This window comes from Chiloscyllium plagiosum, unplaced genomic scaffold (assembly GCF_037043375.1).
Source record: "Chiloscyllium plagiosum isolate Xiang-an unplaced genomic scaffold, Cpla_swu_hap1 HiC_scaffold_9, whole genome shotgun sequence".
NCBI classification, from domain to species: Eukaryota; Metazoa; Chordata; class Chondrichthyes; order Orectolobiformes; family Hemiscylliidae; genus Chiloscyllium; species Chiloscyllium plagiosum.
The window spans coordinates 79,451,678-79,476,118 of NW_028270147.1; the positions used below are offsets into that span (position 1 = coordinate 79,451,678).

General features: G+C 40.4%; 1 protein-coding gene across 1 annotated transcript in view; it reads right to left on the bottom strand.

The window, feature by feature from the left end:
- The window catches only part of cdc73 (cell division cycle 73, Paf1/RNA polymerase II complex component, homolog (S. cerevisiae)), a 330,083-nt gene that overhangs the window by 304,519 nt on the left and 1,123 nt on the right, over positions 1–24,441 (bottom strand). The window lies entirely within an intron of this gene.

Genomic DNA, 24,441 nt, shown 5'->3' on the forward strand with positions numbered 1-24,441 from the left:
GTTATAAAGATCACTAAATATCAAATGCTTTGCATCATTCTACTTCACTCTGCCTCAACCATTGCACAAGGAATTTAATTTCTTTTCAAATTTAGTTCCCTCACCTGATGGTGCCAGTTCCTACTGAAGTAACATTCAATATTCAATAACAAAGCCTACACTGACCAAATGTAAATCAAAGCAATATGTTCTTCAACCAGAGCATACAGCGCAAAGTTCTATATTTTATCTCTAATCTTGAATATAATATTCAGCCTATTTAGTGACATCACTGTAACTCAGCTCTACCTAAGCACTTTTATGTGACACTAATACCTTTATAGGAAATTTGCTGCAACTAGTTCTATTCAACCCAAAATGCTTAATAGGATTTATTTCTCATCGAAAAATTAGTCACATTTCTATGTATCGGTTACAAAGTCACATTTTCACTTAAGGTTCTATGCAACCAACCTAAGCTGCGATCATATAGTTACTCAATATAATTTTGAAGTATCCAAAAACAGATAAACAAACATGGCTTTGTGGGAAAATGCAATTCAAGGAAAATGTACACTAACAAGTTCAAAACTACAGGTAGTTTATAGCTCTGACAATGCCATGATAAAGCTCAGAAATCTCAAAGATGTAGTCAAAGGCTGAACAGGACAAACAGCTGATCTCCTGGTTAGAAGTAGTCAGAGGTAGCAGTTATTTAAAACATTCCCAATATAAATAAAACATTGTCTGTAGAATTGCAGTTCAGCAAAACCCATAACTAAGCTATTCTGAGAAAAAAAACCCTGCAGCGTTTCAGAGAATTACTGTATGGACACTCCTACTGTGTAGGTATGGATATAAAATTTATAACATGTACTTCTATCATGTTCTAAACACACTTGTGATAGAACTGTGATAGTTTAAAATGGGTTGATTATTTGAACAAAGTACCAGAGGACTACCAATAAGTATTATCATTTAACTCAACATGAACATTAAGTTGAGGAAAGAAACAAACAAAATCTAACTGTGGAGAATGAAGCATTGAGAGATGACAGGGATTCAGTTTTAAATAACTTTTAACTGCCAGCAACTTATTTTACCTTGAAATTGACTTGTCTCAGTTTCTCCAGACATGGTTGACTCTTAATCAATTATATAATTAATTATCTTAATTTGTTACACTAAAACTATTTGATTGGTCATAAACCCTAACAAAGATTCAAGTAATTTACAGTCACCTAAATATCAAAGTGTGTTGATAAATGGACACAAATTGGCAGGGCTGTAAATCAACAATGGAAGTTGTGGAAAATTTAGATGACATAAGAATAAAAAAAATCGAAAAAAAAAATTGAACATGCATCACTTAATACATTGCTCAAATACAAGCTGAAGTGAACTGTTATTGACAGTCAATATCACTTTTTCCACGTAATGACCTCTTAAATCTTAGAACTAGAACTATAAAACTGTAGAAATGAGACAGCACAGAAGAGGGGTATTTGGACGGGATAATTCATACCAATCCAAAGACACCCAGATGTCCTTTCTAATTCCAAGTTCCTGCACACAACATACACCTGTTGACACTATTGCAGATGCTTCTTCTCCAGTTTGTAAATTCTAGGGTTGGAGTAGTTTCAGGGCAATCTCCAATTTGAAAAGGAAAGACTGGAAGAAAATGGCTTTTGTGAAAAACTGATCAGTCTGGCATCTGTGCAGGGAGGATTTCCCAGCAGGCTTGCCAGAATGTGGACACACCTTCTTCTGGGGACAGAGATTCTCAGAGGTAGGAGTGTTAGGTACAGTCAGAGGGAAATGGGTCTGGGCGGGTTACTCTTCAGAAGGTCAGTGTGGACTTGTTGGGCCGAAGGGCCTGTTTCCACATTGTAGGGAGTCTAATCTCAGTCAACAAAACAGCATCTGCCAGACATCATATCAAAAGGGACAGGCATAGAAACGGTAATGAACCCCAAAACTGTGAACAATGGAGCCAATCTAGTTAATGGGATAACAATTTACTCTAATTTGAAAACAGTCTGGGAGGCTCCATGAAGTCATCAAAATTCCAGGTCAGTAAACTTGGAACTGTATCAACCATTTTGTTTCCACAAATGATGAAATTAAACCGGCCCCGGCAATCACCAGAGATACTTTGTGAAATGGAATTACCCGAGGGATGGAGCCGGCCGACCCCTTGGAATCACAAGGGTAAAGGGGGCAGCACAGCCAGCTAATGGGCTGGTTTTCTTTTACACTCTCCTTGCTCTGATCTCACTGCATCTCTAGACACCAACCCTTTGGGGCTGAAGACATTGATCCTGTCTGCGACCTCGGACTTCAGAAGTCCGCGACCTCGGACTTCAGAAGTCCGCAACAACATCCGAAGCAGAGAGGGAACTCCACCGGACAAGCAACAAGTCCCTCTGAGACCGTAAGAACCTTTTTCAGGCCTGGGACACTCATACTCTGCAGTAGTTAGTTAGGCACAGGTCATGTAATTATTAAGGTATAAGTACCCTGTAAATTGTCTAAGGTTAAAAATATACTGTGGCCGCTCCAGTTTTCTTATACTCTATACTATGATATAAAATATAAGTTGCATCGAAGCATTGTACGGATTGGGCAAGTTGAATTCTTTCTGTAATAAAGTTCACTGGTCATTTTGAACTCACATTTGAGTCCGCCTGCGCTCCTTCTGAGTACACCTATTCTGGCTGAGTTCACAGCAGATCCCAGATTATAATTCCAGTGTCAAGGACAGAGGGGTGATCTGGGCAATTTGAACCGCCCACTCAGGGGATTTTGCTGGCCAGGATAAGCAGTTTGATCTCTCTTTTTCTCTCTCTTAGGGATACTGCCAGGTGGATAGCTATCAGGTGGCTGTTATCCCACCAAGAGAAGGAATCGCCCAGGCATTGATGGCAGTCAAGATTACTGTGCAGATAAGTTCCGACTCGCTGGTCAGGCCATAAACAGTGACTTTGGTTCAAAGCTCTCTCTATCCAGCAGAGTTGCCCTAGTGCGGCATTTCGGTCTTTGAAGTTTCAAAGCCTGCTGGAGAGAGACCACCACATAATCGACGAACCCAGACACCGGCCAGAGTACGAAGAGTGAAAGAGACCCCTCCACAGGGCAAACAATTCACATAGTTTGTAGGATTGCTGTATTTGCTTAGGAAGGTTCTGAGAGTGTCCCTGTAGCTTGTCCGCTGCCCTCCTGGTCATCGCTTACCATTGCATGCAGACAATAGAGCCTTCCTATCACAGCTGGTCATACACGACCAATGCCTTGATACTTGGGATATCGGCCTGGGTGAGGACAGTTACATTGGTCTACCTACCCTGCCAGAGATCTGTAGGATTTTAAGACCATAGACATGAGATACAGGGATTATTTTTGTAAACACCCTCTGGACATTCTCCAATTCCAGCAAAGAGTCATGGAGTCATACAGCAAGGAAACAGAACTTTTGGTCCAACAAGTCCATGCCAACTATAATCTCAAACTGAACATCCCACCTGCCTGCATTTGGCCCATATCCCTCCAAACATTTCTTATTCATGTACCTATCCAAAATGTTGTAAACTGTACTTGGATCCACCACTTAGTCTGCAAGTTCATTCCACACAGGAACCACAAAAAAATTGGTCCTTGACTTTTTTAAAGATCTTTCGCCTTAAAAATATGCCTCCTAGTCTTGAAATCCCCTACCATAGGGAAAAGATGCCTGTCATTCACCTTATCTATACCCCTCATGATTTTATACACCTCTATAAAGGTCACCCTCTACCTCCGACATTCTGGTGAAAATGTCCTAGCCTATCCAGTCTCTTCTTGTAATTCAATCTCTTCATTGTTAGCAATATCTTAGTAAATCTCTTCTGAACCCTCTGCAGCTTATTAATATCCTTCCATAATAGGGTGACCAGAACTGGACATTCTATTCCAGAAGAAGCCTCACCAACATCCTGAATAACTTCAACATGACATCCCAACTCCTATACTCAATTAAGGCAAGTGTGCTAAATGCTTTCTTAACTACCCTGTTTACATGCAACGCAAACTTCAAAGAATTACGTACCTGAACCCTTAGGTCTCTCTGTTCTACAACCTTGCATTTATCCATATTAAACTCCATCTGTCTTTCCTCAGTCCATTGACCCAATTGATCAAAATCTCCTTATAATCTTAGATAAGGATCTCCACGGTCCATTATACAATCAATTTTGGATTATCCACAAACTTCCAAACAAGTCTTCTATATTTTCACCTAAATCATTTAGATATCTGATAGAACACCACTGATGAAAGACCTCCAGTCCGAACAACAACCCTCCACCATCACTCTGTCTCCTGCCACTAAGCTAATTTTGATTCCAACTGGCAAGCTCATCCTGAATCCCATGTGATCTAATTTTACTGATTAGTTTACCATGCAGAACCAGGTCAAATCCAAGTAAACTACACCCTGCCCTCAATCTTCTTGGTTACTTCCTTAAAAAAACTCAAACAAGTTTGTGAAACACAATTTCCCTTGCACAAAAGCATGCTGACAATTCCTAATCATTACTTGCCTCTCCAAATGCACACGAATCTTAACTTTCAGAATCACTTCTAACAACGTATCCACCACCAAAGTCAGACTCTCAGATCTATAGCTCCCAGGCTTCTCCTTTCATCCAATCTTAAACAACGACACAACACAGCCACTTTCCACTGATCCAACACCTCATACATAGTTATAGATGATACAAATATTTTTCCAAAGGGCCCCGTAATTTCCTCCCTAACTTCCCATAATGTCCTAGGATACAGTAGACCAGGTCTTGAAGATTTATCCATCTTTATACTTGAAGATAATGTGAACTATTTTCAAAACCTCTATTTATTTCCCAGAGTTCTCTAGCCTCCTGTTCTTTCTCCCCAGTAAAAACTGATGCAAAATATTCATTCAATATCTCTCCCACCTTCTGAAGTTCAACACAAAGATGACCCCTTTGATCTTTAAGGGGTCCTATTCTCTCTCGAGTTGCTCTCTTGCTCTTCATTTATTTGTAGAATTCTGGATTACCCTCAACCTTATTTGCCAAACCTCTCTCATATCCTCCCTTTGCCTTGCTGATCTCTCTCAAAAATACCCCAACACTCTATACTATTCAAGAGACTAATTTGAACCCAGTTGTTAATATCTAATATGATTCATTTTTATTCTTGATGAGAGCCTCAATATTGTTATTCATCCATTGTTCTCTAATTGAACCACTCTTCCTTTTCAGTCTAACAGGAACATGATGGTTCTCAACTCTCATTATCACTTTTGACAGTCTCCCACTTATCGGACATTCCTTTATCTGTGAACAATCTACTCCAATAAACTTTAGAAAGTTCTTGTCTCATACTGTTAAAATTTGCCATACTCCAATTAAAAACTCCAACTTTTATGGAAAGCTTATTCTTTTCCATAACTATGTTGAAACAAATAGAATTATGATCACGAGCATTCCCCTAACATCACTTCAGTTATTTGCCCTGTCTCATTATTAAAGAGGTCAGGTTTTGCTTCTTCTCTAGTAGGAACATTTACACATTGATAAAGGAAATTTTCTTGAACACATTTAACAAATTCTTCACCATCCAAACCTTTAATACGATGGTAATTCCAGTCAATGTTTGGAAAATTAAAATCACCGACTATTACAACCTTATTATTCTTACATTTATCTGTAGATCTCTCTATATATTTGTTCCTCAAATTCCGTCTGACTATTGGGGGGGGCCCATAGTACAATCTTAACAAGGTGGCCATTGTTTTCTTAATACTAATTTCAATTCATCTCATTTGATGATTTTTCAGAAATATCTTCTCCGGTCACAACAGTAATATTTTCATTAATCAAAAATGCCACTCCCCTTCCTCTTTTGCCTCCCTTTCTATACTTCCTATAGCATCTGAAACTTGTAACGTTCAGCTGCCAGTCCTGTCCAATCCTCAGCCATGTTTCTGTAAAAGCTATGACATCCCAACCCCATATTCCCAAATATACCCTAAATTCATCAGTCTTACCTGTAAGATCCCTTGCATTAAAATAAATGCAGCTTAATTCTTCAGGATTACTTTGGTCTCTGAAATCACCCACCTCTTTTTTTCTAATTAAGTTGTTTTTTTCAGATTCAAAATAATCGTTATGTATCTTTCTATTTACTCTGTACCTAGGATCCCTCCAATTCTTCCCACATCCTCCCCAAGTCTTTTCTGCCTGAGAAGACCCAAATGATTCAAGAGCTTGAATCTCTGAACATTGCACTATTAGCTATTGATTTATCTCCTTTATCCTTTCCTTCATTTGAACTTGGCACCAGGCATTACTACTTCTGAGGTTCTGTTTTTTTTAAATCTTCTACCTAACCTCTTGCATTCACTCAGTAAAGCCTTAATTTTTTTCCCTAACTAGGTCACTGCTGCCAACTTGTACAACTACTTCTGGTTTCTCACTCTCCCTTTAACAATATGCTTCAAAGATTTTGAGATGTCCTTAATCCTGGCACCAAGAAAGCAAAATACTATCTCAGATTCACGCTCACTGCCATAGAATCTCCTGTCTGTGCCCTTGATGGGAGAGTCCCCTAAAACAATTATTTTAAAACTTTTGTCAACTCCTGGCCCCCTAAGATTCATTCTTAGTGCCTAAGATCTGACTGCCTCTTTGTTTTTCCTGAGAGACTGTCCTTTTTAACATTTCATGAAACTGAATATCTTTTGAGAAAGGAATAGCCACAGAAACATCTGAACAACCTTACCTTCCCTGACAGTCACCCATCTATTTGACTGATTCTGCCGAAAATACTTCTCTGAACCTACTAGACACATCTGTGTGTCTCTTGCATGCCCTCAATGACATTAAGTCTAAAAAGAAGCGGCTTTCAATAGCACTTTATAAGATAACTACTTTACTTACCTAAAGAATTAATTAAGCGTGCAAAAAATTTTAAAAATCAAACATATAAATAGAGTCATTGCTCTTAACACCATGGGCTCTTATCTTATTTACTAGCCTTCTACGTGGCACCTTGACAAAGGCCTTCTGAGGTAACCTTCGTTGCTGTCCACTCCACCTCCAATTTTGATGTCATCTAACAAATCTTAAATAAAAGTCATCTACTTAACTGAAGAATTGAATTTAATAAAACTCAAGTGGTATAGCAGACAGATTTCAATCTTCAGATTTAAAAAAAGCTCACTCTAGAGCCTTCTATATGTAGACCTCTCCAAAAGTTGAAAAATGTGTTGCTGGAAAAGCGCAGGAGGTCAGGCAGCATCCAAGGAGCAGGAGAATCGACGTTTCAGGCATAAGCCCTTCTTCAGGAATGAGGAAGGTGTGCCAAGCAGGCTAAGATAAAAGGTAGAGAGGAGGGACTTGGGGGAGGAGAGTTGGGAATGCAATAGGTGAAAGGAAGTTAAGGTGAGAGTGATAGGCCGGAGAGGGGGTGAGGGCGGAGAGGTCGGGAAGAAGATTGCAGGTCAAGAAGTCGGTGCTGAGTCCGAGGGTTGGGACTGAGATAAGGTGGGGGGAGGGGAAATAAGGAAGCTGGAGAAATCTGCATTCATCCCTTGTGGTTGGAGGGTTCCTAGGCGGAAGATGAGGCGCTCTTCCTCCAGGCGTCGTGTTGCCATGGTCTGGCGATGGAGGTGGCCAAGGACCTGCATGTCCTTGGCGGAGTGGAAGAAGGAGTTAAAGTGTTCAGCCACAGGGTGGTTGGGTTGGTTTGTGCGAGTGTCCCAGAGGTGTTCTCTGAAATGTACCGCAAGTAGGCGACCTGTCTCCCCAATGTAGAGGAGGCCACATCAGGTGCAGCGGATGCAGTAAATGATGTGTGTGGAGGTGCAGGTGAATTTGTGACGGATATGGAAGGATCCCTTAGGTCCTTGGAGGGAAGTGAGGGGGGAGGTGCGGGCGCAAGTTTTGCATTTCTTGCAGTTGCAGGGGAAGGTGCCGAGAGTGGAGGTTGGGTTGGTGGGGTGGGGTGGTTGGACCTGATAAGGGAGTTGCGGAGGGAGTGGTCTTTCCGGAATGCTGATAGGGGAGGGAAATAGGCGCGGTGGTAGTTTGGCACACCGATCTTTACATTGCTGAGGCTAAACGACACCTCCTCCTACTGCCCCCTTGACCATGACTCCACCTCCCAACACCAAACCAATCATCCACCAAGGACATAATTTGCAAAATATATGCAAAACTTGCACCCACACCTCCCCCCCTTTCACTTCCCTCCAAGGCCCCAAGGGATCCTTCCATATCCGTCACAAATTCACCTGCACCTCCACACACGTCATTTACTGCATCCGCTGCACCTGATGTGGCCTCCTCTACATTGGGGAGACAGGCCGCCTACTTGCGGAACGTTTCAGAGAACACCTCTGGGACACCCGGACCAACCAACCCAACCACCCCGTGGCTGAACACTTCAACTCCCCCTCCCACTTCGCTAAGGACATGCAGGTCCTTGGCCTCCTCCATCGCCAGACCATGGCAACACGACGCCTGGAGGAAGAGCGCCTCATCTTTCACCTAGGAACCCTCCAACCACAAGGGATGAATACAGATTTCTCCAGTTCCTCATTTCCCCTCTCCCCACCTTATCTCAGTCCCAACCCTCGGACTCAGCACCGCCTTCTTGACTTGCAATCTTCTTCCCGACCTCTCCGCCCTATCACCCTCACCTTAACCTCCTTCCACCTATCGCATTCCCAGCGCCCCTCCCCCAAGTCCCTCCTCCCTACCTTTTATCTTAGCCTGCTTGGCACACCCTCCTCATTCCTGAAGAAGGGCTTATGCCCGAAACGTCGGTTTTCCTGTTCCTTGGATGCTGCCTGACCTGCTGCGCTTTTCCAGCAACACATTTTTCAGCTCTGATCTCCAGCATCTGCAGTCCTCACTTTCTCCTCTCCAAAAGTTCCATAACAACATCATTTGGAAAAAGTCACTTTTTTGGAGGTTTGTTTTGCTTTTTTGACTATGAGAGAACCAAAAATGAATCAAAGTAAAATCATACACTGTTGAAATGTTATAAATAAGAAATCTAGAAGTAAGTCTGAAATCTCAGGAGCAACTGCAAGATCCACACTACTCTCAGTCCACCACAATTTCCTTAGATATGGGGCCCACAACTGCTCACAATATTCCAAATGTGATCTGACCAGTGCCTTATAGAGCCTCAGTGGTCCTTCCCAGCTCTTGTATTCCAGCCCTGTTGAAATGAATGCCAACATTGCATTTGCCTTCCGAACTGCCAAATGAACCTACATATTTACGACAACAGAATTCTGACCTAGGACTCCCAAGTCCCTTTCCACTTTAGATTTTCAAAACCTTTCCCCATTTAGAGAATGAACAATGCCTATATTCTTCCTACCAGGTTAACCTCACACTTTTTCACATTGTATTCCATTGGCCATTTGTTTGCCCACTTGCCCAGGTCCTTCTGCAGCCTACCCGCTTCTTCAATTCCACCTGCCCTTCCACCTATTTTTCTGTAATCTGCAAAACTATCAACAACACACTCAATTCATTTGTCCACATTGTTAATGTAACATGCGAATAATTATGACCCTTGCAGAATTCTACTAGTCACTGGCTGTCTTCCCTTTATCCCCACTCTCTGCTTTTTGCCAAATCAGCCAATTCTCTATCGATGCCAGCACATTGCCCTTAACACCATGGGCTCTTATCTTATTTACTAGCTACCCACATGGCATCTTGTCAAAAGCCTTCTGAAAATCCAAATAGATCATGTCCACTAGCTTAACTAAGTTGCTGACTACCTTCTCAAAACATTCTAACAGATTTGTCAGGCATCACTTTCCCTTGACGAATCTATGTTGAATCCCCTCTATTTAACTATGCATTTCCAAGTATCTGCAATCTTATCCTCAATTATGCATTTGAAAATATTACCAGTGTCCAAGGTCAACCTAACTAGATTGTAGTTTCCTGTCTTCTGCCACCCTCCCTTCTTAAATAGGCATGTTACATTCACTACTTCCCAGTCCTCTGGAACCCTCCCGGATTCCAGTAATACCTGAAAGATCACCACCAAAGCCTCTACAATCTCCTTGGCAATCTCCTTCATAAATCTGGGATGTAGTCCATGTGGTCCAGGCGATTTATCTGCCTTCAGACTTTTCTACTTCCCCAGCATCTTTTCTTTAAGAATGGCCACCACACTGATCGCATCCCCTGACGTTATATTCTGGCATGTTGCTGCTTTTTGCGAAAGTAGCATTGGTGATACTTCTCCAGGCACTTGAGGTGTCTGCTTTACATGATCCATGTTTCAGGTGCATATAAAAAGGTGAGAATGATAGCAGTTCTGCAGACCTTGAGCTGTGCATTCTGCTGGCACCTTGGCTTCAATGTTGAACTTCATTGTTAATGTTCGTTCATGAGTCAAGGTTCCCAAGGTATAGGAAATGAACCATGGCGTTCAAGGACTCACCACAGATTTTGATGCCAGTGACAGCGTTGTGTGCTGGGAGCATGCTTGCAGAAATTCTTTCATTCTGGATGTTTAGTCAAAAGGTCCATTCTCTCATAGACCTTGGTGAATGTATTGCGATAGTTTTACGTTGATCTCTGTGCGCACACACAAGAATCTTCTGAGAATTGCTCCTCGATGACAGATTTTGGGATCATCTTGATTCTAATCAGGTGGCGAAGATTGAAATGTTTCTTGCTCGTCCTGTAGACTAGCTCCATTCTGGCGGGGAATTTCATGGAGATGGGTGAAGTATTGCAACAACGAGAAATGGATTAGTATGAATGTTGGAAACCTGCTTAACCCCATTCACAATCATACTGGGACTGTGGTGGATCCATCAATGGCTTGCATGCCATTGTGAAGGAGGAGGAGAACAGTGACAATTTCCATGGACTGTCAAATTTGAGGAGACTATTCCACAATTGGAGGAGTCAAAGCCCTATGTGACTTCAAAGAAGGCAATATAGAGGCTAGCATCATTCCCTGAACTTGTTTTGGATTTGTCACACACTGAAAATCGTGTTCGTTGTGCCTCTTGAAGGGGAGAAGCTATATTGTGACTTAGAGAGAAGCTCTGCAGCCACTGGAAGAAAGTGGTTGAGGAGGATTGTCATCAATTTTTTTTTTAAATGCATACAAATTCTTATTTTCTAGCCATCTGTCCATCATTTACTGATACCTGAGACATGGTAAATCACGATCAAAAATAAGTTACACTGCAGCAAAAACAGCGTATGCAACCTTCTGTCATACATTGCATTGACATTGGGAGCAACCACTTACTACCCCAGCTGTGCACAGCTCGAGAAAGTGTATAATTACCTCATCGTCATTGATGGCTTCACACCTGTTCTGCTATACTATAAACTAACTAGAGTTTGAAAATTCCACTTCTACATCAGTATGAAGGAAAAAATGGTGAAATTACACAGGGTTCATTTGTTCAGCTGGCTTAAAAGTAAATCAAAAAGTAGAAGCAATTGTGGAGTACAATTCTGTTAACAGCATGAGTCACCATCGAGCGCAGGAGAGGACCAACAAAGAATGACGGATCACTGACTCAGTGTGAAAATTAATTGATGGAAGAGATGTGATGATGTACAAAAGGGAGCAGGAAAAGAAAAAAAAACAAAGATAAGTTAATGGTAAGAAATACAGAATATTAAATAAAGCCTTGAGGAAAGCTGCAGGACAGAGAAACTAGGATGAAGAGAGCTGAAAAGGCAAGTCGTCACATGAAGCAAATTAGAACATGTCCAAGACGCTAGGTAAGATTGATTCAAGAAGCAATATCCTTGTGCCAATTAAACAAGAGCTTGGACAGTCAGGCTCAAGTGATGGGCCTTGAGCAAGAGGCAAGGTTGGTGAAATATTTTTGGGGGATCCTCAACAGTACAAGTTTCACAAAGTCTGACGACACCACTGGACCTCAAAGGCTGAATATCAACCTGGGAGAAACTGCCACAGAGATTTAAAGGGCTCTCAAGGAGCTGAACAACAAGGCTCCAGGAATTGAGGCAATACCAGTAGAATTCAAGATGTGGCAAGGATACCATCACAACAGCACTCACAGACTTGTTCAATAAGATCTAGATTGTAAAGGATGTCTTGGAATGCTGAAGATGTAGAGCAATCATTGAGCTGGCAAAGAAAAAGAATCTTAGCAACCAAATGTTATAAGAATGCTCAAAGTCTTAAGAAATCTTCATGATAATTCTGAGATGTCATATTGAAAACAAGAAATTATACTAAGGTATTGTATAGTTGCTTAGGCAGACATAAATGATCCGACAGCATTGTTCAAAGAACAGCACAACCTCCTTATATCTTACCCAATGTTTATCATTTTTAACAAACACCATTAAAAACAGATCATGCAGTTTGTTTATTCATTGTTAGTGAGATTTTGCTGCTTGCAATTTGCCAGCTGTATTTGCCACTGTAACAGTAGCTACACTAAAAAAATTGGCTATGAAATATTTTGGATCTGCTAGAGATAGCAACCACCATAAAACCAGCCAATTTTTCTTCTGCAGTTCCAGCTCTTAAAACAGAAAGTAAAACATTCCAGACCACTTAGTCTTCCTGGCATTCCATCAAAATTAGTTTCTTTATTTCTCAGTGCAGATTCATGAAAATTATATTTATAGCGTTAAAAATTATAATTTTTTTTAAAAAGCAAAATGCACACACTTAAGTTAAATACTATTTTGTTATTATTTCAGAGGATGCAGACATAGCTTCTGTGCAAAAGGTAAGCAGTATCTTGATTGAGAGATATGAGTTATTTGAAAAAATATTTTCGCAATACTTATCATTTAAATCTAAGTGATACAAAATCAATATGATCAAATGACAAAAAAAGTTTCAAATTCTTGGGAGTTGGAGGAAAGCTACTTAATATTTATCAAATTTAACTAATTGCTTCATAGTACCGAACTTAAATATTGCTAAGACAAGTTAAAGCTTTTCATCTTGCACTTATCAGAACTAGGTGAGAGAAAATGACACCATTTTATACAGAATGAATAGAGGGTGCTGACCATTTGATCACCATTACAGTGGAGATGCAGCAAGAACAGTTAACCGTCAGTCTTGATTCTCAGGTCAAGTAACCAGTTTTTGACTGGTCATGGGGTTGCCATGTGGATGCAGCAGAAATCGGCTGTCTTCGCGATCCTGTTTTGGATGAAAAAGGTGCGTTCTCTTTGCCTATATAAAATAGAATCCTCTGTATTTGGAGATATTTTCTAATTAACCCGTCCAGAGATGTCATTACACACTTCTGAAGCAGGTGGGGCTTTAACCTGGGCCTTCTGCCTCAGAGATAGGGACACTACGCCTGCACCACAAGAGTCCTTCTTGTTTATGTACTTTCCAGCAGGTGCAAATGATACAAGCTGCAAGCCTGACTGATGATGATGATTGTAGGAGAAAGTGAGCACTGCAGATGCTGGAGATCAGAGTCAAAAAGTGTGGTACTGGAAAAAAAAACATAGCGGGTCAGGTAGCATCCAAGCACCAAGAGAGTTGACATTTTGAGCATAAACTCTTCATCAGTAATGTGGGGATCATGACTATTAAGAGTCAGATTATTTAATCAATGATTTTGAATTAACAAAATCACATCTAATGATGGATATACTTTTCAGAGGTTTACAAGCATGGGAAGCTTGAATTCTATTTACATGCAGTTTTGCTCGGCCTTTTTGCTGCCACATTCAAAACTAGCCTTGGATGTCAAGCACAGCCATTCTAACCTCACTTCTGGAATTCAGTTCCTCTATCCACGTTTGGATCTAAAGTTATAATGAGTTCAGTGGCCCTGGAAGAACATAAACTGGGTGTCAGTGAGCGGATTATTACAAAGTACGTGCCGTTTGATAGCACTGTTGATGACACCTTCCATTACTGTACTGATGATCCAAAGTAGACAGACATGGCAGTAACAGGCCCGGTCAGATCTGTCCAGCTTTCTACGTATAGGACATACCCAGGCAATTTCCACAATGCTGGGTAGATGTCAGTGTTGCAACTACACTGGAACAGCTCGGCGAGGATAGAGCCGGTTCTAGAGAACCAGTCTTCAATACTGTTGCCATATGCTGACAGAGCCCATAGCTTTTCAAGTATCTAATGCCTGCAACCATTTCCTGATATCACATGGAGTGAGTTGAATTGGTTGAAGGCTGGTATTCATGATGCTAGAACTTCGGGAAAAGACCAAGATGAAACATTCACTTGGCACTTTTGGCTGAAGATTGTTGCAAATGCTTCAGCTTTATCTTTTGTAATGATACACCAGGCTCTCCCCCCACTGGAGAGTGATGTTTGTTGAGCATAAACTTCCAGTGAGATATTTAATGTCCACAACTAGGTATGACAGGACTGCAGAACTTAGTCTGGTCCATTGGTTGTGGAATTACTTAACTTTAGTTATCATTCACTGTTTAGGCTATTTGGCACACAAGTATTCCTGATTTGTAGCTTCAGCAGATAGACATCTCATTTTTAGGTATGTCTGGTTCAGTACCTTGCATGCCCTCCTGCACAATGCATTGAACCAGGGTTAAGCCTCCAGATTGATGCTAATGGTAAAGTGGGTGGCCCACAAGATTGCAGATTGTGTTGGAGTACAACTCTGTTGCCCCACTACACCTCATAGGCACTCAGTCTTGTGTTGCTAGATCAGTTTGTGGTCTATTCCATTTAGCACAATGATAGTGCTACACAACACAATGAAGAGAATTCTCACAGGACTGTGCAGTGGTCACTCCTGATATTGTCATGGACTGATCCATCTGTGGAGGTGGGGTAAGTGCGAATAGTAACCAGGAGTTCTCCTTATGTTTGACCTGATGCCATGAGATTTCAGGGGTCCACAGTCACCTCCATCCTGATTGAAGAACATTGTGCCCCAACTCTGCTGGAACTGGCCTGCCAATGGAACAACAACACAGGTGTTGTGTAGGATGTTGTAAGTAAGGTATGATTCCTTCAGCATGACTACATCAGGCTGTTTCTTGACTAGTCTGTAAAATAGCTCTCTCAATTTTCGCACTACCTCCCAGATGTTAGGAGTGTAAGGACCAGTTTCATTTTTTGGACTGTAGACTAGAAAATGGGAAAAGATACTTCTTTCAAGTTAAAAGATAATGTTTCTGTTTTTAAAAAAACAAATTACTCAAAGTTTGTGAGAAGATTTGTAGCTCAGTTGCTGGTTATTGTGGTTCTGTTCGCCGAGCTGGGAATTTGTGTTGCAGACGTTTCGTCCCCTGTCGAGGTGACATCCTCAGTGCTTGAGAGCCTCCTGTGAAGCACTTCTGTGTTGTTTCCTCCGGCATTTGTAGTGGTTTGTCTCTGCCGCTTCCGGTTGTCAGTTCCAGCTGTCCGCTGCAGTGGCCGGTATATTGGGTCCAGGTCGATGTGTTTGTTGATAGAGGCATGGCATTCATCCACAGATTCTAGGAATTCCCTGGCTGTTCTCTGTTTGGCTTGTCCTATAATAGTAGTGTTGTCCCAGTCGAACTCATGTTGCCTGTCATCTGCATGATTTGCTACTAAGGATAGCTGGTCTTGTCGTTTCGTGGCTAGTTGGTGTTCATGGATACGGATCGTTAGCTGTCTTCCTGTTTGTCCTATGTAGTGTTTTGTGCAGTCCTTGCATGGGAGTTTGTACACTACGTTGGTTTTGCTCATGCTGGGTATCGGGTCCTTTGTCCTGGTGAGTTGTTGTCTGAGAGTGTCTGGCTGTCAGTTCAGAAATGTTCTTGATGTATGGTAACGTGGCTAGTCCTTTGGGTTGTGGCATGTCCTCATTCCATTGTCTTTCCCTTAGGCATCTGTTGATGAAATTGCGGGGTTATCAGTTTTTGGCAAATACATTGTATAGGTGCTCTTCTTCCTCTTTTTGCAGTTCTGGTGTGCTGCAGTGTGTTGTGGCCCTTTGAGAACAGTATCTTGATGCAACTTCTTTTGTGTGTGTTGGGGTGGTTGCTTTCGTAGTTCAGGACTTGGTGTGTGTGTGTGGCTTTCCTGTATACCTTTGTGGTGAATTCTCCATTCGGTGTTCTCTGTACTATCACGTCTAGGAATGGGAGTTGGTTGTCCTTTTCTTCCTCTCTAGTGAATCGGATTCCTGTGGGTGTGGCGTTGATGATCCGGTTCTCTATTTCTGTGTTTTTAATGATTACAAAGGTGTCATCCACATATCTGACCCAGAGTTTGGGTTTTCTAGACCATTCCTAGACGTGATGGTACAGAGAACACCGAACGGAGAATTCACCACAAAGGTATACAGGAAAGCCACACACACAGACCAAGTCCTGAACTACGAAAGCAATCACCCCAACACACACAAAAGAAGTTGCATCAAGACACTGTTCAAAAAGGGCCACAACACACTGCAGCACACCAGAACTGCAAAAAGAGGAAGAAGAGCACCTCTACAATGTATTCGCCAAAAACGGATACGCAGCAATTTCATCAACAGATGCCTAAGGGAAAGACAATGGAATGAAGACATGCCACAACCCAAAGGACTAGCCACGTTACCATACATCAAGAACATTTCTGAACTGACAGCCAGACTACTATGACCACTAGGACTCATAACAGCACACAAACCAACAGACACTCTCAGACAACTCACCAGGACAAAGGACCCGATACCCAGCGTGAGCAAAACCAACGTAGTGTACAAAATCCCATGCAAGGACTGCACAAAACACTACATAGGACAAACAGGAAGACAGCTAACGATCCGTATCCATGAACACCAACTAGCCACAAAACGACACGATCAGCTATCCTTAGTCGCAAATCACGCAGATGACAGGCAACATGAGTTCGACTAGGACAACACTACGATTATAGGACAAGCAAGCCAAACAGAGAACAGCCAGGGAATTCCTAGAGGCATGGCACTTATCCACAGATTCTATCAACAAACACATCGACCTGGACCCAATATACCGGCCACTGCAGCGGACAGCTGGAATGGACAACCAGAAGCAGCGGATTCAAACCACTACAAATGCCAGAGGAAAGATCACAGAAGCGCTTCACAGGAGGCTCCCAAGCACTGAGGATGTCACCTCGACAGGGGACGAAACGTCTGCAACACAAATTCCCAGCTCGGCGAACAGAACCACAAAAAACAAATTACTGGAGTATATTGCAATTTATGTCTACAGTATTTCCTTATTCAAACAGAGGGGGAAACACAATAACATAATTTTTCTGTCCATATGGAGTTATATTTGCATTCTTGAAAAGGTTTTGCATGGCAACAGCCTTTTTATTGGTTTTTCAATTAGACTGTTTTTGTCCCTGGACTCAGGATTATTCAGCACACTAACCACTTGACTGGTTAACAATAGACTACAACCTTACACGAGGACAATCAAGAAAGTTTTAGTATGCAAAAACACCTAAATCTCTCTCTCTCTCCCTCACGTGTGGAGAAATAACAGAAAATCATTTGATATTCTCACTTACTATTTCTCCGAAAACTGCTTTCCACAAATTCCCTTGAGTTGTAAAAGGGTGAAAAACCACCTTCAAGCACAAAAAATCTCAACCAATAAATGAAAAGTTCGGAATTGGATCTCTAAAACTTCATGTCATTAACAAAAAATTAGAAGGAGTCAGAAGAAAGCCAAAAGAAATAACTAAATCAATATCTGCTAACTGGTGCTCATGCCATTTTCTGTTTTCTTTCATTTGTTCAAGCACAATACTTGTGCCTTGCCTTGTCTCTCTGTGCATCATATTCTCATATCTAATGGTATGAGAATTTTAAAAAGGGTAAAAATAAAAAGTTATAGAACTATAAGTTAGCAATTTGTATTTCTTTCTTGCCACTGATTAAAAATACTTCAGTAAAAAATAATTGCAATGAAAAAAAACTAGTTTTCGTTTAACCCGAATTAGAGTTATGTAATATTGAGTCAGTCAGTGCTTTAACCACATTTTCACATTTGTGACAACTCCAGGAATACTGGAGCCAGATTTCCAGCACACTACCCCAGGAAGTCAAAATCTGGCACACAAATAGGTTAAATCTACCTGCTTTGGGCAACATTTGTCTTAGTTTGCTGAAGGGAATGAGAGCAATGCTAAGGGATTCTATGTTGAACTCCTTTATTTAATTATTTGCTATGATCAAGCATTAGCCTTGATCAATATAGCCAAGCTAATATCAGACCGATAATCAATAAAGTCAACAATCAGCAGCAAGAAATTAGCAGTCCAGCTGTAGGTAACTACTATCTGGGATAACCAAGAAACAATGACCAGTGTTTTGTAAACCCACATCTTGGTATTAATGAACTCCAACTCACCTATTTCAAATGAAGCAAAATAAATTCAAGAAAAATTGTAAACGCAGAGGTTTCTTGGTTCCCCCAGATATTAGTTATCTACAGCTGGACTGCTAATTTCCTGTTGCTGATTGTTGACTTTATTGATCAAAAATCGTACTACAAAAAAGTGCTTTTTAGAAAAATAATTGGCAATAGGTTTCATGCGAGACCACTAAGTTTCACCCGGTGCTCAGGAGCTTTGGTAATCATGTTGAAAACTGGTTTATATTGATTAAATTTCCATGAGCCTTGGTATGGTGAAATAAGGAACAGATTCACTGTTAAATCACCTGGTACTTTTTCTCTGAACAGAACTCCATGTTGTCAGTGATTATTCAGACATTTGGATAATGAGGAAAGGTCTTCATAATGAGTTTTCCCCTTCATGCACCAGAACAACTGACAACCACCTCCAACCCATTGTTTTTACATATTAGTAGCAGCAGGAAAAGTCTGAACAATTGTGCAGAGCAAAGCTTGCGACTTTTTGTGCACAATTGTAGTATGGAGCGTTTAGTGGTGAGTTTTAACAAGAGGTTAAAAAATAACAAATAACCAAATGTGCTTCCAACATCAACCAGTGGCTTGAAAGTAAAAGATAATCAAAACCAAAGTCACTCAAGGATATTTGCTGAAATGTTTTGTGGTATAGATTTGTTCATTCATCAGTGTCAACTTCTTCTCAGAAGAATTTCCACATGGATCTTCAATTTGGTCTGTCCTTATTAATTCCACGTATGTCAACCCATTACATTTGCAATCCATTTTCTCCTTTGCTTCCCTTTATATTTCTATCTTTCCTTGCAATAGCTATCTTTGCCCAACATCTATACCAACACTGATAGAAATACTGCATCTTTTTTGATATTATGTTCTGACTTCCTCTTTTCTCTAGCCATTTCCAGCATTTCTTCATTATTCTGTGTAGGATGTGCAATAATTCTCCTCTAGGTGAATTCTCCTCATGTCTCTTTGCTTTCTGTCTATATATCAGAGACACACAACACAGATAATAAAGTATAGAAGCTCAATATTCTTTCATTTACATTCAGGTTCAGTTTCTCTTTTAAGTTACGCATCACTGGGGAGTACACTGAAAATCAAGCACTGCTATTCACAGAGTTCTGCAACTTGCCTGATTTTCAGATGCAGGTTGACACAAAGCATGGACTAGGTTTCAATACTTAACAGGAATTACTACTAAATACAAGTAGAATCAAGAAAGTTGATTCTAACTATAGTTCAATAATTATGAATCATTGGCATACAACTTTACTAATTACAACTTTAACTACATTTAAATGCCCCTTTATACACGCACATTCATTCACAGGAAAAAAACATTGGTGTTATGGATGGAGGGAAAGCTGAAAACAGTTCAATGGATCTGTTGAGTTGATTCTCACGCTGATGAGAATCCTGCTTTTTGGTCTTCCTTCTCTGGATGTTTTCATTGGTTTGCAGGAGGCACAGGATGGCTGGTTCACACTTATATAAGGGCTCTAACTTGTTAACTAAAATTCACAGCTAAGAGCAACTGCTAAAGAAAGAGTAACGGGTTTTCTTCAGGCTTAAAGAAGGAGTTCCTGTAGAAAACAGATGCAGCTCTCAGGCAGGCAGAAATTCAAAGGCTTCTCTTCATTTTTTTTTCACAGGCCCAAACTTCAGCTATCTGAGAACTCATCATAGTTACTGGCAGGAAGAAGGTCTTTGTCATCAAAACTGGTCACCAGACCATAGATCAATCAGCTACCTGTTGCAAGCTGAATTTGTACACATCTTTAAATCAAGCCCATCAGCCGCTTCTCTTGTTACTGCTTTAGTCAGCAGCTGCGTAACCCATATTTATAATAAAATTATCAGGTTACTTGATTTCAAAGCCACACTATAATTCTTCAGCAATGCTTGATTTTTAAAACAAATTTTCCACATTTAGTCAATCAAAATATAGATTATTTTCCAAAGTCGTTACAGAAAATATATCCTTTTTTCTGACAATGCTGGTATCGGGTGTCTCAATTCTCATTCAAATCTCATAATCACATCTCCTAGCATTTGTAATAAACTTCCCACGGTGTGTGAATTTTTCACCTGTTCCAAGATTTGTCCATTTGCTTTAATTTTAACTTTCAGGTTTAGGTCTCTGCTTTTCACCACTGAATGGAAAGATCATCAAGGTATTCTTAAATCAATAATCCAGATTCCTTGTTTTCATTTTGTTTACAATTCATGCAGTTTATGACATGGCAAACACTTGTCCTGACAAAATACACAACTGTATATAGCCATCTTCTTTTTAAATTCAAGTGAAAAAAAAACGTGCTCACACTTGTATCTATTTCAACATCCACACACCAAGTGACAATACATAATCTCCGAAGAGGAAATCTCAGAGTAAACTCTCGTTACTTTATCAGATATAATTCCCAGAAAGCACGTTGGAATATTTTATTATGTTAAACGTACTGCATAAATCTGAGTTGATGATATGATGTCCTCTGTAATTTGAAGAAAAAGGTTTGGTAGAAAATCTTTATTACACATTACTGTATGGCACAATTGCTAACTGTTTTAAAATTCCATAACAATACTTCAGAAAAAGACTTGATATAATCTTGTACAATGTTCTGAAATATATTCCAGTTTATACAATAACAAACTTGACACTGACCACTAGCATTCAAGGTAGGAACATTACTTTGTGACAATTCTTCCTTCAAAACTTACGTTTCACATTCTACTGTTGCACTGTACCTTTCTGACATTTTATAACACAAGAAATATCCGTACTGGCAATTAACAGTTTCAATACGAATTAAATCACAACCTGTGCAATTACAGCAAAAGCCACAAAAACAAGTTAATGCTAACTGGTTTATATCACACTCCTTAATTATAACCTCATAAGAACATTACATAGTAGACTATTTTCCCTCTTTCACAGTGGAAACATTTATACAAATGTCAGAATTAAAATTTATTGTTAAATATAGAGACATTTTTTGTCACAGACTTAAGGCCATTAAGTTTAGGAAGGAGAGTGTTGCAAGTATTTGATTTACAAATGTTTCGGTCTTCAGATGTTTAGTTTGCTTTATCCAAATATTGGAAGAAATTACCTACTAATTCACTACATCACACAATTTCATTTTAATTAAAAAATTGATAGAAATGTTGAGGACCTAACTACAATCTACCAGTTTACTGGGTTCATTCTTTGATGTATTCTGTTAATTATTATAAGGACAGTGCATAATTTCCTTTAAAAAAGCATAGCTCAAACCAAATGTTGGCCATCACACGGAATGCTGCACTGCAGCTCAACAAAAATATCAAAGTGCTATGACCAGTTTAATTTACATCAGTACAGAAAATATGAAACATTCTGTGCAACTTTAAACTGACTCAAAATTCTTCTACTTGGTGAAAAGGTCAACCAAACATTAAACAGACTTCGGGACTGTAGTTCATGTGTTACCTGTAGATATACATGGATAGCCAAAATGCACACACCACTACATAAACTCTAGTTTGTCTGCAAAAGTGACATTTTTTTTAAAAATCCAAATGTTTCAAAACTATTAAAAAATCAATAATCTCGTACTATCATAAGCTCAAGAAATATCACTAATTTCACTTTTATTGGGCAAGATGGGGTTCAGGAATTCTGCTATGGTTTCCTCTTCAGATTACAGTCTATCATCCTGTCCAAAGCAGATATATTAATGTTTAGCAAAGGGAGTATTGGTCTTAGCTTTGTGGCTAAAGCACCGACTAATATTTACTGGTTGGATCAAAAAAAATCAAGATACACAAGCCTTTGTAATATGCATAATTAGCTGAAATATTGTTTGTAGACTTACAAGAATCAGCTTTAGGCAAGGTAAAGAAGCAAACTCAAACAGAAATCTTGATGTGGAAACAAAGATTTAGTTGGAAGGTCATGTTGCGGCTGTATAGGACTTTGGTTAGGCCACTTTTGGAATATTGCATGCAATATTTGGAAGGATGTTGTGAAACCTGAAAGGGTTCAGAGAAGATTGGCAAGGTTGTTGCCGGGGTTTGAGCTCTAGGGAGAGGGTGAATAGGCTAGGACTATGTTCCCTTAAGCATCGGAGGCTGAGGGGTGACCTTGTAGAGGTTTATAAAATCATGAGGGGCATGGATAGGATAAATAGACAAACTCTTTTTGCTGGGGTGGGGGAGTCCAGAACCAGAGGGCATAAGTTTAGGGTGAGAGGGGAAAGATATAAAAGGGATCTGAGGGGCAACCTTTTCATGCAGAGGGTGGTGCATGTATGGAATGAGTTACCAGAGAAAGTGGTGGAGGCTGGTACAATTACAGCATTTAAATGGCATCTGGATGAGTATATGACTAGGAAGGGTTTAGAGGGATATGGGTCAGGTACTGGCAAATGGGACTCGATTAGGTTAGGATATCTGGTCGGCATGAACGAGTTGGATCGAAGAGTCTGTTTTCACGTTGTACATCTCTATGACTCTATGACATTCATGTCTTTCTTTTTGCTCACAGTTCTCATACAAATTTACATACCATAAATAATTTTCTGCAACAGGGCTCCATTGTCATCTAAGTTATAACTAAAAGCAAAAGTGCTCTACCAACAGATCCTCCTAGCCCTCATCTACTACCTACCACCAAGAACTGCAGTTCACCATAAAGGCACCACTTAAGAGCTCTTCATCATGTTCAAGTTTTGTACCAGAGTCCCAACAAATAAGACGAGGGAAAAGGTTCACACCCACACACTTAATTGTTCTACTGCAGAAATGGAGTAAATAAAAACAGGTATCTCTCATTGAAAAAAATATACAAGCATTACTGATGTGCTTTTAACAATACGCAAAAGGAGGAATGCTCTTTTTAGATTAGATTACTTACAGTGTGGAAACAGGCCCTACGGCCCAACAAGTCCACACCGCCCCGCCGAAGCGCAACCCACCCATACATTTACCCCTTACCTAACACTACGGGTAATTTAGCATGGCCAATTCACCTGACCTGCACATCTTTGGACTGTGGGAGGAAACCGGAGCACCCAGAGGAAACCCACGCAGACACAGGGAGAATGTGCAAACTCCACACAGTCAGTCGCCTGAGGCGGGAATTGAACCCGGGTCTCTGGCACTGTGAGGCAGCAGTGCTAACCACTGTGCCACCCGCTGTACAGAATGAAGAACTAAACAGTTTTATGTAAAATCAGTTTTACAATACAATAACAGCTCTTTCCACTCCTAAGAATGCAAAATTAAATTCTTCCAAGACCCATCTTAACATACAACACACAGGCTGATGAAACCAAGAGAGTAACACAAAGATCAGAATCAATGATAGACAGTCCTGGGTTTGATTATATGCCCAACGTCTCTCTCGTCCGCTGCACCCAATCCTTTGGGTTCACCACCTGCTGTTATTGATATTGCTGTCCTTTCTGCAATTGACAATGATTCCAAATCAATGTCGAAGTTGCTTCCCAAGAAGGGTGCTTGTGCTATCAAAACAGCAAGAAAATATCATGTCCTAAATTTCTAGGAAGCTACAATTTCAGCTGTATTCCTGCAAACACCAGAGACTCTGTACACACTTAATTATCTGGCTTCAATATTGTAATTGGAATGTATCCTATAATGAGAAAGACCACAACATAAGAGTAGGAATGAGGCCATTCAGCCCATCGAGGCCACTCCGTCATTCAATCATAGCTGATGGGCATTTCACCGCCATTTACCCACACTCTCCCCGTAGCCCTTAATTCCTTGCAACATCAAGAATTTATCAATCTCTGCCTTGAAGACATTTAATGTCCCGGCCTCCACTGCGCTCCGTGGCAATGAATTCCACAGGTCCACCACTCTCTGGATGAAGAAATGTCTCCTCATTTCTGTTCTAAATTGACCCTCTCTAATTCTAAGGCTGTGACCACAGGTCCTAATATCCTGCCTGACAGAAACAAATTCCCAGTGTCCACCCTTTCTAAGCCATGCATTATCATGTAAGTTTATATTAGAATTCCCCTCAACCTTCTAAACTCTA